Source organism: Aythya marila (assembly GCF_965140915.1).
Source record: "Aythya marila genome assembly, chromosome: 3".
Lineage (NCBI taxonomy): Eukaryota > Metazoa > Chordata > Aves > Anseriformes > Anatidae > Aythya > Aythya marila.
In genome coordinates, this window is record NC_139044.1 from 41844683 (window position 1) to 41857591 (window position 12909).

At 36.1% G+C, this 12909-nt stretch overlaps 1 protein-coding gene across 2 annotated transcripts in view; it reads left to right on the plus strand.

The window, feature by feature from the left end:
• SIPA1L2 (signal induced proliferation associated 1 like 2) overlaps positions 1 to 12909 on the plus strand; it is a 141483-nt gene that overhangs the window by 15225 nt on the left and 113349 nt on the right. The gene's annotated exons all lie outside the window — the stretch shown is intronic.

Consider the following 12909-nt stretch of genomic DNA (forward strand, 5'->3'; position numbering starts at 1 on the left):
ATGTGTGCTCTGGAGGCTGTTCATAAACTTAATGATAAGTCTGGAATCCTTGGCAGAAGTTCCTTGTTCCTTAACTTTTTTTCCTCCCTCCTATGTGACTACCATAGCCACCAGTATATTTTGATAGTGTTTTTATGATCCAAGATGAGCAACTTAAAAAACCACTAGCACGTGATGAAGATAAGATAATGCTACCTTTATTAACCTGTTAGAATAGTTGATAATATTCACAGTCAAGAGGTAACAACTTGTAAGTTTGTCTTCTGGGAAATTAATGAGTAACAGCAGTTTCAACTTGGAGAGTTAGACTTTAGATTAGGTGCTCACTTATAAACACTGAAGAAAAATGGATATTTGTTGCCTTCAAGATGATCTTAGAGGGAGAATGAGACCAAGTGAATGGGAACACATGGGATATGAAAATATTTATAATGAATACTTTCAATATATACATGTATATGTTCAAAATGATCAAAACTTCATTAGACTGAAAGTCAGATGGGAAAAAAGTTTCCTTTTTAGCTGTTAAGCACTGTATCAGATGACTTCAGTGTTTGTTGTTTTTTCCTTCTTATATCAAAAGAGTCCTCTTCAGGTCTTTCTTCCTGTTCTTTTGACCAGTACAAATGAGCTGCAGATCTAAGTTTTGTGATCATTGATATGTTGGGTAGAATATTTGTGTAGTTAGCTTCTGTTATAGAAAGACATACAAAACAAGCTTGGCGTTTCTTTTTTTGACTACTTTTCCGTTATTATATCAGGAGCAGTCTATGCCAAAGTGATGACCTATTTGTGTAGGGGTTGACAAGTGAGCAACTTGTCTGACTGGGCTAACCTTATGGCCTTAACAGAACAGAAAAATTCTGTCTGAAAACTGAATGCATCTTTTGTAATGGGCTGATATGTGAGGAAAAACGCCCCCCCCCTGCAGAATGAGCCTGTCTTTGTACAGCACTGTCACCGCTCCATGGAGCTGATACAGGCTCTCTTCACCTGTCACTTTCGAAGCCTGGCTATAGGCTTACTCCCACTGTCCTGGCCTGATTTCTGTTTCCCTAAAAACCTAGTCTGTTCCCTGTAAGGTTATCTATCACTTGTCCCTTTCATAATACTAAGGTTAGAATCCTGACTTTTCTGTGTTTTGTACGTTCCCTGTCAGTCTTTAAAGTATCTCTTAACTCTGGATACTTTTTCTGTCCTGTTGTTGGGAATTAAAAAAACTCAGACAAAAATGTTCTGCCCTCCTCATACTTCAAAAGATATTAGATGCTTTCTGTTCTTTTTTTCCTTGTAGTCCATACACCCAGAGAGTACAGTACATAAAAATAATTCTGTTTTCAGGTAAAAAGCATATTTGTACCTATTCTTAAAAGTATGACTTGCTTAGAAGCCCTCTATCTGATAATAATGACTGAAACAATAAATATTAATAACTTAATCCAAAGGGGAGTTTAGGGGCTGGGTGATATTTCGGTTACTTTAACACACTTTGCAGTTATCACATGTATGTTGCAGTTGTACAGTTGTCTCAGAGTTTTTTTTTTTTTAAGTACCGTTCAGTTTTGATGTCCTTTTTTTCTTGGCAAGCCAGTCTTAACATTCTTGCCATGTGGAATTTTTTGAGAAGAGCAAGAGTTTTACTTCTTCTTTCTACCAGAAAGAAGTAAAACACAACAGAAGCCACTCTTGGGTTGGGGAGAGAGGGAGATTTTGGCCAGATGGGGGAGAGGTGAATCAATGGGTATGCACGTGTGCATGCTCATCAGAAGTGTAGAAAGAGAAAACTAATTGAGACCGACTCTTTCATTGTCTATCCCCTACAGAAACAAGCAAACTAAAAAGAAAGCTCTCAGATCTAAATGGATCACTGCTGGTTCTTTTTGTTCTTTCAGTCATCTGGGTTTTACAACTTAGCAGAAAGACACAAATTGTCCTTGGTCTGTTGAATCAGTTCAGAACAAAGACAATGTAATACATTACTTGCTTTTTTAAACATCCCATAAAGTCTTAAGACTGTCAGAATGTTACTGTCACAAAATTGGGATTACATTGTAAACTGGCTGATGTTTAATTTAAATTGTTCTGGTTTTGGGTGTTAAATAACTTTGCCTGGTATAAATGATAGATCATCTGACCGCTACTTTCCATTACTCTTTTATCCTGTTCCAGTTTTTAGAACTGAATATAATGTAGATAGCATCCTTAGCGGGCATAATTTGTTAAACAAGTGCATGTATGAGCTAAAACTGTATGGTGGTACACAGAGTTTCAAAATGCCTTGTAAATCATTAGTGTTTTATTCCAGCCTTCCTCCTAATAGTAACTGGAATGTTATACCAGAAGGGTTTGTCTTGGGTTAGTTTTGATTCAGTGGCTGTATGTTTCTAGAATTTTGGCAACTTTGAAAGTTTGTTTCAGGTCAGGTTGAATTCCTCCTAGTTAATGAATGTTTTTAACAAGTCCAAAAGGCTGTGTTCACAAGACTGAAGATGAGTGCACTGAATGAGTAGACTTTTAAGGCAGAAGATGCAGCGTGATGTGGTGTCAACACTGTTGAGCTCTGCTCAATCTGTGCTATTTAGCAGAATGTGAGAAGGTGCAAAGCCTTGCTGTCTTTTTCATATAAGATTATTTGTAAAATGTTTGGGTATAAAAACAGAATGGCAAGGAACTTGCTGTCCTTTTATGTCACAGTTAAGGTAAACAGCTCTCATTACTTCAATTTGCTGTCTATTCAATGTATGGCCTAAGAGCATGAATCTTAAATCCATTGCGACAAATGTTTTTTTGGGGGGGGAAGTGACTTAGAAAGCTCGTGACTTAGAAAGCAGACATTGAAAGAATAAGTTGTTCTCTTTCTATAAATTTAGTCATTTGCATTTTGCTTCACTGAATATATTGAACCATAATATCCTAATGTGTTCTTCCAGCTTTATATTTACATTTATTTTGAAGCACTTTAATATGATTAAATTTTTTATTTTTATTTTTTTTACTTTAAAGTAGGTTAGGTCATATCTGAATCCTGTTGAAATCTGCTAAATTTTAACTGGAGCTTTAAATTGAGATTGATTTTTATTATTATTTTTTTTATTTCTGTGGTGCAAGTTGAGTTCTAAACCCCAAAATATGGGGCATGGATAGTCTCTTGTCTAACGTTAGATTTTATTTTTTAAAGCATCTTATAGGTGGCTATTATTCCTATTTCACGAATACTCAATAGTTGTAACTACTTCACAATTAAGGACACTTATTTAAGTTCAGCAGCAGATGGCCTCTTGAAATACACAAACCCAGAGAATCTTATCTGAAGATGGAACAAAAATAACTGTATATGGCACATGGCAATGTGAAACTGTCATCCCTGCTAATTATTCAGTAATTTAGATGCGTTGTTTTTTTTTTTTTTTCCCCAAGACAGTAGTCTATAAAAGTCCACGACAAGTACTGCTTTCATGTTGTGTTTTTTTTTTTTTTGTACAGCGAACAAAGTTTAGTATTAGTAATTTTTGTTTTGCAGCAGGCAGGCCATTATCTGTTCCTTTTCCTCATCTCTCCTCTTGTGCTGTAGGGCATATGGGATGCTTCTAGTTTGATTGTCAGGTTGGGTTTATTTAGGCAAGCCTGAAATACATGCTGGGTGTTTTCCATTCAGAACCATGCAAACTGTGCTGTTTGAAGCAAGATTTTGAAGCTTCATCTGTAGGAAAAATGGGTTTAAGAATTTAAACTGGAAATTATGTTTAATTCAAATTCTGTTTGGAAAAAAAAATAAATTTTACAAACATATATGGAAAAAGAATCAAAATAAGAAAATCCTGACCAGAAACCAAGTTTTAGTTGAAAGTTTAAGTCACTGGCTATTCTTCTGTTTTGCCATTCAGTAAAGACGAGGGAATGGGGAACGGAAGTATAGGCCACAATTGTCATAAGAGGAAAAGGTGAACCTCCACCTGAAGTTGAGTTTTATGATGTAGATCCAGTTTCTATAAAATACAGCATGGAAATGATACTGTTTTATTCATATTTCTTTACACAGTTCTACAAAGACTGATTTTTATATAATAAATAATGAAGAATTTCATAGCTATGCAAATTCTCTTCATTACACTTAATAAAAATGCTTGTGAATGAGCCATCTTTGCAGTTGTATCGGGGAGATAAATGAGCATGGCCAAAAAAACCTCTGCCAAAACAAACAAACAAAAAAAAGACCCCCAACAGGTGATATAAATTATTTAGTAACTGTTCAGGAAAGCACTGGATGAGTAAAATATAGTGGTGAGAAAATCAGTTAAAATGTACTGGACTAAAACATGCTGAAAATGATGTATATTTTTTCGTCTGGCAAACTATACATACTAGACTGCAGTGTAAGTATATAAATAAAGGGCCTTAGTTACAATAGAAATCTAAAACATGGTAAAATATTTATTTAATCAAAGGAATCAAAGACTTAATGTTTAGTTATGTAAAATAATATAAAAACAATTTCTAATTTCAACCTCTAAGAATCTTTATTCAAATCAAAATTGTTATATAAAGCTCATACTTCGGGCTTCAGATGTTTTATATAAGAGCTGCTACATCCAAAAAACATCCAGCATTATGACTTCCATAGAAGATGATATTTCTCCCACTACAGTTAATGGGTGAAATTGCAGTAATTTTTTTTCCATAAGTTCTCTTTGTCTTCAGCGATACTAGAGTCACCACGTAGCTGAAGTTCATCAATAAACAGATCTATGGATATGAATGTTTCAGATATTGAATGTTTTGGGCTGGTTCTAAGTTAGTCAATCCAAACCTGAAAGAGGGATAGTGTTCTTGTTAAGGTATGTTATAACGTACTTATCAGCTCAGGTGAGCGTCCAGATCTCTGCAGTCCTCAACAGGATCACTATTAATTCTTTATTTTCTATGGTACATTTTCCTCAATGTATTTTATTATGATTTGCATCGTGTGTGTTTAATCTGGTTTATTCCACTCCATTATTACACCCTGTAATTGCGTGTTGACTATAAAAAGCAATAGTGGTAAATTGTGAGACTCATATTCTTGGAATGGCTTTGATGACCAGTTATGCTATTTTTGTCTCTGTGCTTCAAAGAGAAACAGGAGACGTTTAAATGCAATTTGTAGGCATTGTCAGTCTTTTCAGTGATGTATCATAGAGTTAAGGTTGAAGGAGGACTGTACAGAATTTTGAGTACTTTTTTCACTTAAATGCCTAAGTTCAACGTATTTGAAAAGTACTATGATGTTTTAAGTGTGGTGACTGAAGAAGTGATCAAATCAATTGCTAAACTTGGCAACTTTTTTTTTTTTTTTTTTTTAAATAACTGGATATTTCAGTAGGAGATCTGGATGGTACATTAAAGGCTTTGATATGTGTTAAATATACAGCTTTGCTTCCCAGAGTTCAAGAGGGATGTTGAAGAACTGGGGAGAACCAATAACCCAGGTAGGAGTCCAACTGCATAGAGCACACTGCCAGGAGAGGTTGGCAGAACTAGGACTGATTGTTCTGCCAAAGCAGCAGCTAGAAGGTGATCTAAGAGCATCCCACGGGTACTTGAAGGGCAGTTACAAAAATGGTAGAGCCCAGTTTTTCTCAATGGTGGCAGATGAGCCACAAACTGTGGTTTGGTAGGCTCAGGTTAGACAAAAGGAAGAACGGCACTCGGAGGGCAGTGTAGCTCAGGAATGGGCTGCCTGGAGAAGCTGCTGCTTTTTGTCATCTCTTGAGTTCTGCACGAATCAGCAAAACTAAGCCATACCCGACCTTTTGTAGTGCTGCTGACAGTTCTGCAGCAGGAGTCTGAAATTCATGGCTTCTAGAAGTCTTCCAGCACTCGCTTTCATGGTTCTACGATCCATGCTCCAAATCCTACATGTACGTTGACTTGCTCACTGGTGAATGGGTTAACCTTACAGCTCCCTGTCATGTGCTTACATGGTTGTGCTGCCACCAGAACTGTAGTCGCAACTTTAAAAACCTCACTTACATCCAATTAGGTTTTTGTTCATTCTCTATCTCCTGTCTTTTTTTGTCACAATCTAAATAACTATATCTCATATTTTCATTTGAAAAGCAAACAACACTGTTAAAAGGGCATTATTGCATACATAGTAAGGCATTCTCAAATGGTATTCCCAGAACTCTAATCTTGTATATGAGAGAAAATAACACTACAAAGAAAAAGTCCTCTCCACTGTTAGTATTTGAAAACCACCCCACTTTTCACTCTTGAAGAAAACAGGGCTTATAAAAAATAAATATTTTTTTCTGTAATACTTAAAATCTTGTGATCCACAGGGCGGGGTGGGGTGGGGAGGTGGAATTTACTTTTTCACCTACAGACAAAAGTTACTGACAAAGTATTGAGCAGTCCTATGGAAAGATGATCAGATTTTTTTATTTTAATATTTGCGTGAATAAACATTCACAACAATGTAATTTAGTTAAGCATATTTCTCATCTGTTTTAAAACTTGTAAATATTTTTTTTGCATCTTCACTGCTTTTAAGCAGTTGCCTTAAGTCAGTTTTTATTCCTCTCGTCTTTAGCAGGAAATTCTGTAGTACCTCATCTTACTAACTTCCCATCTGCTTTACTGTGGATGCAGTCAATGATAATCTGCCTTATTTAGTAACTTCGTTCTTGAGCTGGTAAGTCCTCTTTGTCATTAATTTTTTCAACAGTTACACTTCCATATTGTCTCCTTTTTTGTGTTTGGTGGGTGTCAAAAGCAGTGCAGGTCTTATTGCTAAACTCAGGTGTTGCTCAACACAGGGAGGATGACAGGCCCTTTCTCTTTCATTAGGTGGTGTGGTACTCAGCCATGTTGTGGTTATGCCAAGATGTTTGTATTTAAGCTGTTTACTTTATTTCTGTGAAATATGGTATGAAATAGTACCAAAAAATCACATGAAAAAAATATGAAGAGTAAATGCTAAGCTGTTTCTGGCAGAGAACAGAGAAGTAGCGAAGACATTCAAAACAAGGTGTGACAAAATAGATCAGAAAATGGCTATGTTATCTCCTTTATATTGTGTACTATATTTTTCTATAATTTGGGGTCCAACTGTGATGTTCTGTAGTGTCTACTGATATGTTTTTATGCTTTCTTTGTGGTCTTGATTATTAAATGTTTTTGCTGTGTGGTCAAAATGAGTTTGAAAAGAGGAGGAAAAAATGCCTAGAGCTGAACATTTTCATAAAAAGAGAAAAGGTAGGAATGAAGATGGTGTACATGTTATGTACAAGAATGGTAGAGTGTGAGGTGACACTGAATATGTAGAAATAAGTCTGTATAGAACTTTATTAAAAAAAAAATTCATTCAATATTAACTACCATTTTAGCATAGTTAAGAAGACTTCTAGTGAAGTGATGAGCAATGTGGAATGTTCTGCTTATTTCTGAGAAAAATCATTTTAGTGTAAGGCACAAACCTTTTCCCAATTGAAGACGAAGTTCAGAGGGTAGAGCTATATCTAGCTTACGTTTTCTGCTTTTATAATGAAGAATACTCTTTACCTGAGGTAATTTTCTAAATGTGCTGGAAATCTTCCAAGTCAGAGCAGGGCTAGCTGACTTTTCATATTCAGGATAAAGGCAGAGTTACATCTGAGTGCATGTAAGAAAATATTGATGTCCTAAAGATAGACCCATTTACATTCTTCCCTGTATTAGGGAGTGAAGCCCCAGTGTGTATTGCCCTGTTCACCTTATATCAGTTTCCTAATGAATGCTCTTTATTAACTATCTCAGAGAAAGGATCATCTCAAATTATAGATAACTCAGCAAGCTCCACGAACAATTCTTCTCATCAGTCAGTGAGACTTAAGCAGACAAAAGCTGAATGGATATTGCTTTTCAAATAAGTACTACCGTGTAATTAATTGCCCTTAATTAGCGAATCTTTCCTTAAGTATTCAGACTGCAGTGATGTAATTTGTTTCCCCAGGTAACCGATCACATAATGTGACAGTGCAGCTTAATGCGGAAAGCTGTTTTTAACAAACTCTAAGTAATTGCATGCTTTAATGAAAATGTTTTGATTGAAGCAGTGTGATCCATCTGACCCTCAAGCTGTGTTTGGCCCACCCAGTCCTTACAGCTGCCTTCCTGTGGCTTTGAGTTGTGGGATGGGTGTCTGGGCAGCGTGCTCTCTGCTGAGTGCCGTTCCCTGTAGTGCACTGAGATCTCTGTGTGGGTTTGGCACTGCAGCCCCTGGGGAGGCACGGCACCTCTGCTGCCAGTCATGGAACTAGGAGCAATATTTACTGGGATGGCGAGGCGTCTCCAAATGGACCTGTAGTTGGTGACCGTAGGCCAGCCTGTATCAAATAAGGTACCCCTTTTGTAGAGGTCAATTTAAGTTTGTGATAGTATTAACTCCCCCAGATGCTTTTGAAACTGAGTGGTAAACTACTGCATTGTTAGTGCCATCATCTACCTGGCTATTTTTAGAGCTACATCTGACTTATGGATTCAGAGGGAAGGCCTTGTTCACAAGTCAACGTGTAAAAGAATTGTTGTGTCCCAGACCAGTCTTTTTACAAGTTTTAAAGCAAAGATACTAGCTTGTATAGCTACTACTTTCTTGGGCCTTGAAAGAAATACTTTGATTGTGTTATGACAGGAACTACATGGAAAAAGGAGAGATGGGGCTGGAGCTTCAGGAGAGCTGGAATGCAAGACAAGTGAATACCCAATCAGGAATATGTGTTGTTTCCTTGAGACCATGCTTTTATTACTTTTCACTTTCTAAATCTTAGTGTCTCTTGTTTTTCTGTGTCTTGCTACCCAGAGCTAGGAAAAGCAAGCACCTTGTGGACCTTGCTTGTGGCATGTTTATTGTATGTTTTCAGTTTGCTCCACAGTGAGGCATGCTGCTACTTCCTTAGCTTTTTTGTTTTCTATTTCTCAGTCTGTACTTCAAAAAGGAGCAGCATATTTTCTTTCTGAAATGAAAGATTACAATAGACTTCATGTATGAAACACCTGCACAGTGAGAAATGAAACAGAGCTTTTCAGCTCTCACTGTTCCATGGTAAGATTTCTGTTGCTTTTCCTTCCTGTAAACAAAAGAAGTCACTTAAAGAGTGGGAAATAAGCTGTTTACGGGACATTTTCTGTATGAAAGGAAGGAAAAGTGCCTTTACAGAGATCAACCTATTGTGCTGGGAATATTGGAAGTTATATGGAGTTAAATTGAGTTTAGCTTTTAGAGGGGAAATAAGAAGCAAAATACATGCAATTGCTTCAGTCTTGATCCTGAGAACTGCTAGATACCCCCATTAGTTGCTGAAATCAAAGCAGGAGCTCGAACATGGAGCACTTTGGTTTGGTTCTAATTCCTGAGTGTGACTTGGGGTCATTTTAAGAACTTAATCAGATATGGGCTACACTTCAAAATAAAAGCTAAGAGCTTATGGAATGCGGATTTGATTTAAAAAAAAAAAAAAAAAAAAAAAAAAAAAAAAGCTGTATTTGAAATATATTTTTCTTTGCTAAAGACATATGATTAGATTCAAATGTACGTGTTAACAATACGTATTCTCAAAGTTCTGCTTGACCTGTGATACATACTAACTATAATTCTGGTGTGAATCAGGATGTCTTATTCTTGCTTATGTTATGAGATTAATTTTTGTGACTAATTATTTGGTTTTCATTCATCTTCTCTAGTACCACTAAGAACCTTTATTGCTGTTAAGAATTGTGGTTTTGGGTTATTTAAATGCTGCCCAAGGTAGAATAATCTACCTTTCTTGAAATCTCAGGTGTATATATAAGCTGGTAGGATAGACTACAGCTTTTTTTATAAAACAAAGTAAAGAAAATACGAACATGCATAAAATATTACTTGTCTTAAACTATATCTATTTTACCTGTAGTTCTTCTACTGTAGTCATACTTGTTAATGGAAACTCATTGCAATTTTTGTCATTTCTTCTGCTCCAAATATTAAATGCAGTTAATACCTGAATGTCAAGGAAAGGCAATTGCAAACACAGAAGTGAAGAATCATAGAATGGCTTGGGTTGGAAGGAGCCTTAAAGATCATCTAACTGCAACCCCTCTGACATAGGCAGGGATGCCATCCACTAGATTAGGTTGCCTAAAGGTTACTCCAACCTGGCATTGAGCACCTCCAGGCATGGGGTATTCACAGCCTCTCTGGGCAGCCTGTGCCAGTGCCTCACCACCCTCTGAATGAAGAATTTCCTCCTTATATCTAGTGTAAATCTATCCTCTTTTAGTTTAAGACTTTATCTTAAGTTAAACCCCTTTGTCTATCGTTCTCTACCCAAATAAAGAGTCCTTCTCCATCTTTTTTTATAAGATGGTGTGTTTGTTTTTAAAAAGTCTGCTTGCTTAATATACACAACTCCACTTTTGGTTTCAGAATACATGTATGTACTTCGATGCTGGGCAGCAGTGTCCCATGTGAGAAAAAACAATCTTTTTTTCTGCTTGGTAGATTCATTTCCTTGCGCAGAATTCCTGATGTCAGGGTATTTCAGTCTAACTTGGCAAATAAGACTTGTGTATTTGTCTGTGTGAATGGAAATAGAGAATGGTCTGCCTTCTGGCATGTCTTGACAAATGGAGCATGTACCCTGCCTTTGTCCTTATAGAAGAAATGAAATGACTCTGTTCTTGCTGCTTGTGCTTATTTGTTGTGCTCCTCCAGACCAGAAGTTCTGTTTTTCTTTTTGTATTTTTTAATTCTTCTTCATCCTGTTCAGAGGCTTGCCAAAAGAGCTACATAGAGAGGAAAGCATAAGGCTTCCTCTCAAATTTGGAATCTTGAAGAAAGGCAGGCCAGTAGTATCCTACAATATAGAGCAAGTGATTCAACTTGGCATCAGCTAGTCTGTGAGCAATGTGAAATTAATTTTGCTGGACTACTTAGAACTTTGAACTTAGTTTTTCCATGTCAGTGGGATTTCGGATGTAATTACAATCTTGTCTTGAGTATTCTTTAATGAGAAAACCATTAGGTTTGTATTTAGCATATAAGAAATGGTTTCTGTATACATCTTGCAAACGTAATAATCCAGCTTTTTATTGTATGTATGGGAGTTTGAATCAAACTTTCCTGTTAGATTTACGAGGCTTTCAGAGTTTCACTGCTTCCTCCCCTTTACCATTCCTGTTTTTTCCTTCAGATATCTCCATAGAAATTAGACTTAATTATATAGATTGACTCTACAGTAAATGTGAAGCAAGTTGTTTTTATAGACAATAGTGAACTTGCTGTGGAGCTTCTCCCTGCAGTGACCATCCATGCAGTGTTGCAGAGCATTAAGAGGCCTACTTGGAGCTAGACTTTTCTGACTCAGGTGCTGTCAATCCGGGCTATTCTTTCTGGCCAGTCAGTTTCTTCTCCATAGTTAAAACTTTTTGTGTAGAGAAAGAAAACTTGCTTGGAGAAAATTGGATATCTGGTACTGATGATTTTATCTCTTTCTGTTTTTCCTGTGATAGTAAAGTACAAATGGAAATACTAAAATACAAACATAAATAATACCAAAGATTTAGGGAAAGGTTGTTTTCACATCAGGTTGAGAAGGAAGGAAGAATTTATGGTGATTTAATGTTCAGTCTTATGCGTTTTATTCCGTTCTCTTTATTCTGATGGTTTTCTGTATTCTTCTGTTTTGTACCTAAGAGTTGTGGTTTTAAGAATTTGAGATCAAGACAAGGGTATTTCTTACTGTTGAATATTGTGCGCAGTGTATGGCAGGCAACTTTTTTGACTATCTGACCCTTTGCCAAATGGGAGTTGTGATAAGTATTGCCCTTCTAAATAATTCTACTCACAGTTCAGGTATCTTAAATGAACTCTTCTTTGCCTTGTTGTTGGCCAAGCTGATTTTCTCAGTGACATTCCCTGTAGAGACAAGGCCCTGCTTTGTAGTTCTAGAGCATGTTTAGGAAACAAAAAAAGAAAGGACTAACAGAGTAGCAAAACTACATGTAGTAGCATGTATTACTTCCTGGAGAAAAAAGTAACTCTGGGTGGTACTCTGGGCATAGTAAAATAGGTGTCCAGGTGTATGACACTTGCCTTACACAAAAGAGTCGTATGAAATCTAATGCTATAGAGATGTTTTTTAAAATACATTAAAAAAAACACGTGGTAGTCATCAAAAAAGTACATCAAAAAAGATGTAGTTTCTCTTGAATTTCTGATTTGGAATTTGTTACTTTATGTGAATTTAAAGGAACTTATATCAATTCAAGTTTTGAGTAATTTTTCAGTCATTTCTTCATGGATGTAGGTCAAGATACTATGAAGAAAGCTGGTGAAGAATGCTGGTAAAGCAATGATTTTTTAAAAATATTGTAAATTTTTCTTTTCAATTCCTATTTTTTTTCCTGATGCAGTTCTTTATATGAACTATGGATTAAAAAGTATTAGTATATGGACAAAGCCTAGCGTTTTCCTATTTGGCTATTTCATGAAAGAACTATATAATTCTCTAAATTCCACTTTAACTCTAGATCAATGGATTCCACTTTCTATATCCATAAATAGGCAATTTGGAAATTCTTTGAGAAATATTTTTTTGTTTGTCTGTTACTGGTTACTGTAAGATCTAGATTTGCAGTTGACTTAGACTGTTGAGGCTTTGTGTGCCTTTTCATTGTGTACACTAGTTTGCAAAATACTTACTAGAATTATTTTTATCCTGATGGTGGTGATTTAGTAGAGGAAATAACATCTCTTCCTGCTGTGTGTTTTCCTTTCTTTCAATATGAATGTAACATTGTGTTTTCAAGCCAGATTTTACTATCTGAGATTGTGATAAAAATAAACTCCCTTTGAAACTGTGTTAATACAGATAACATACAAAACCAGATAACCTTATTGGTACATGGTAGCTT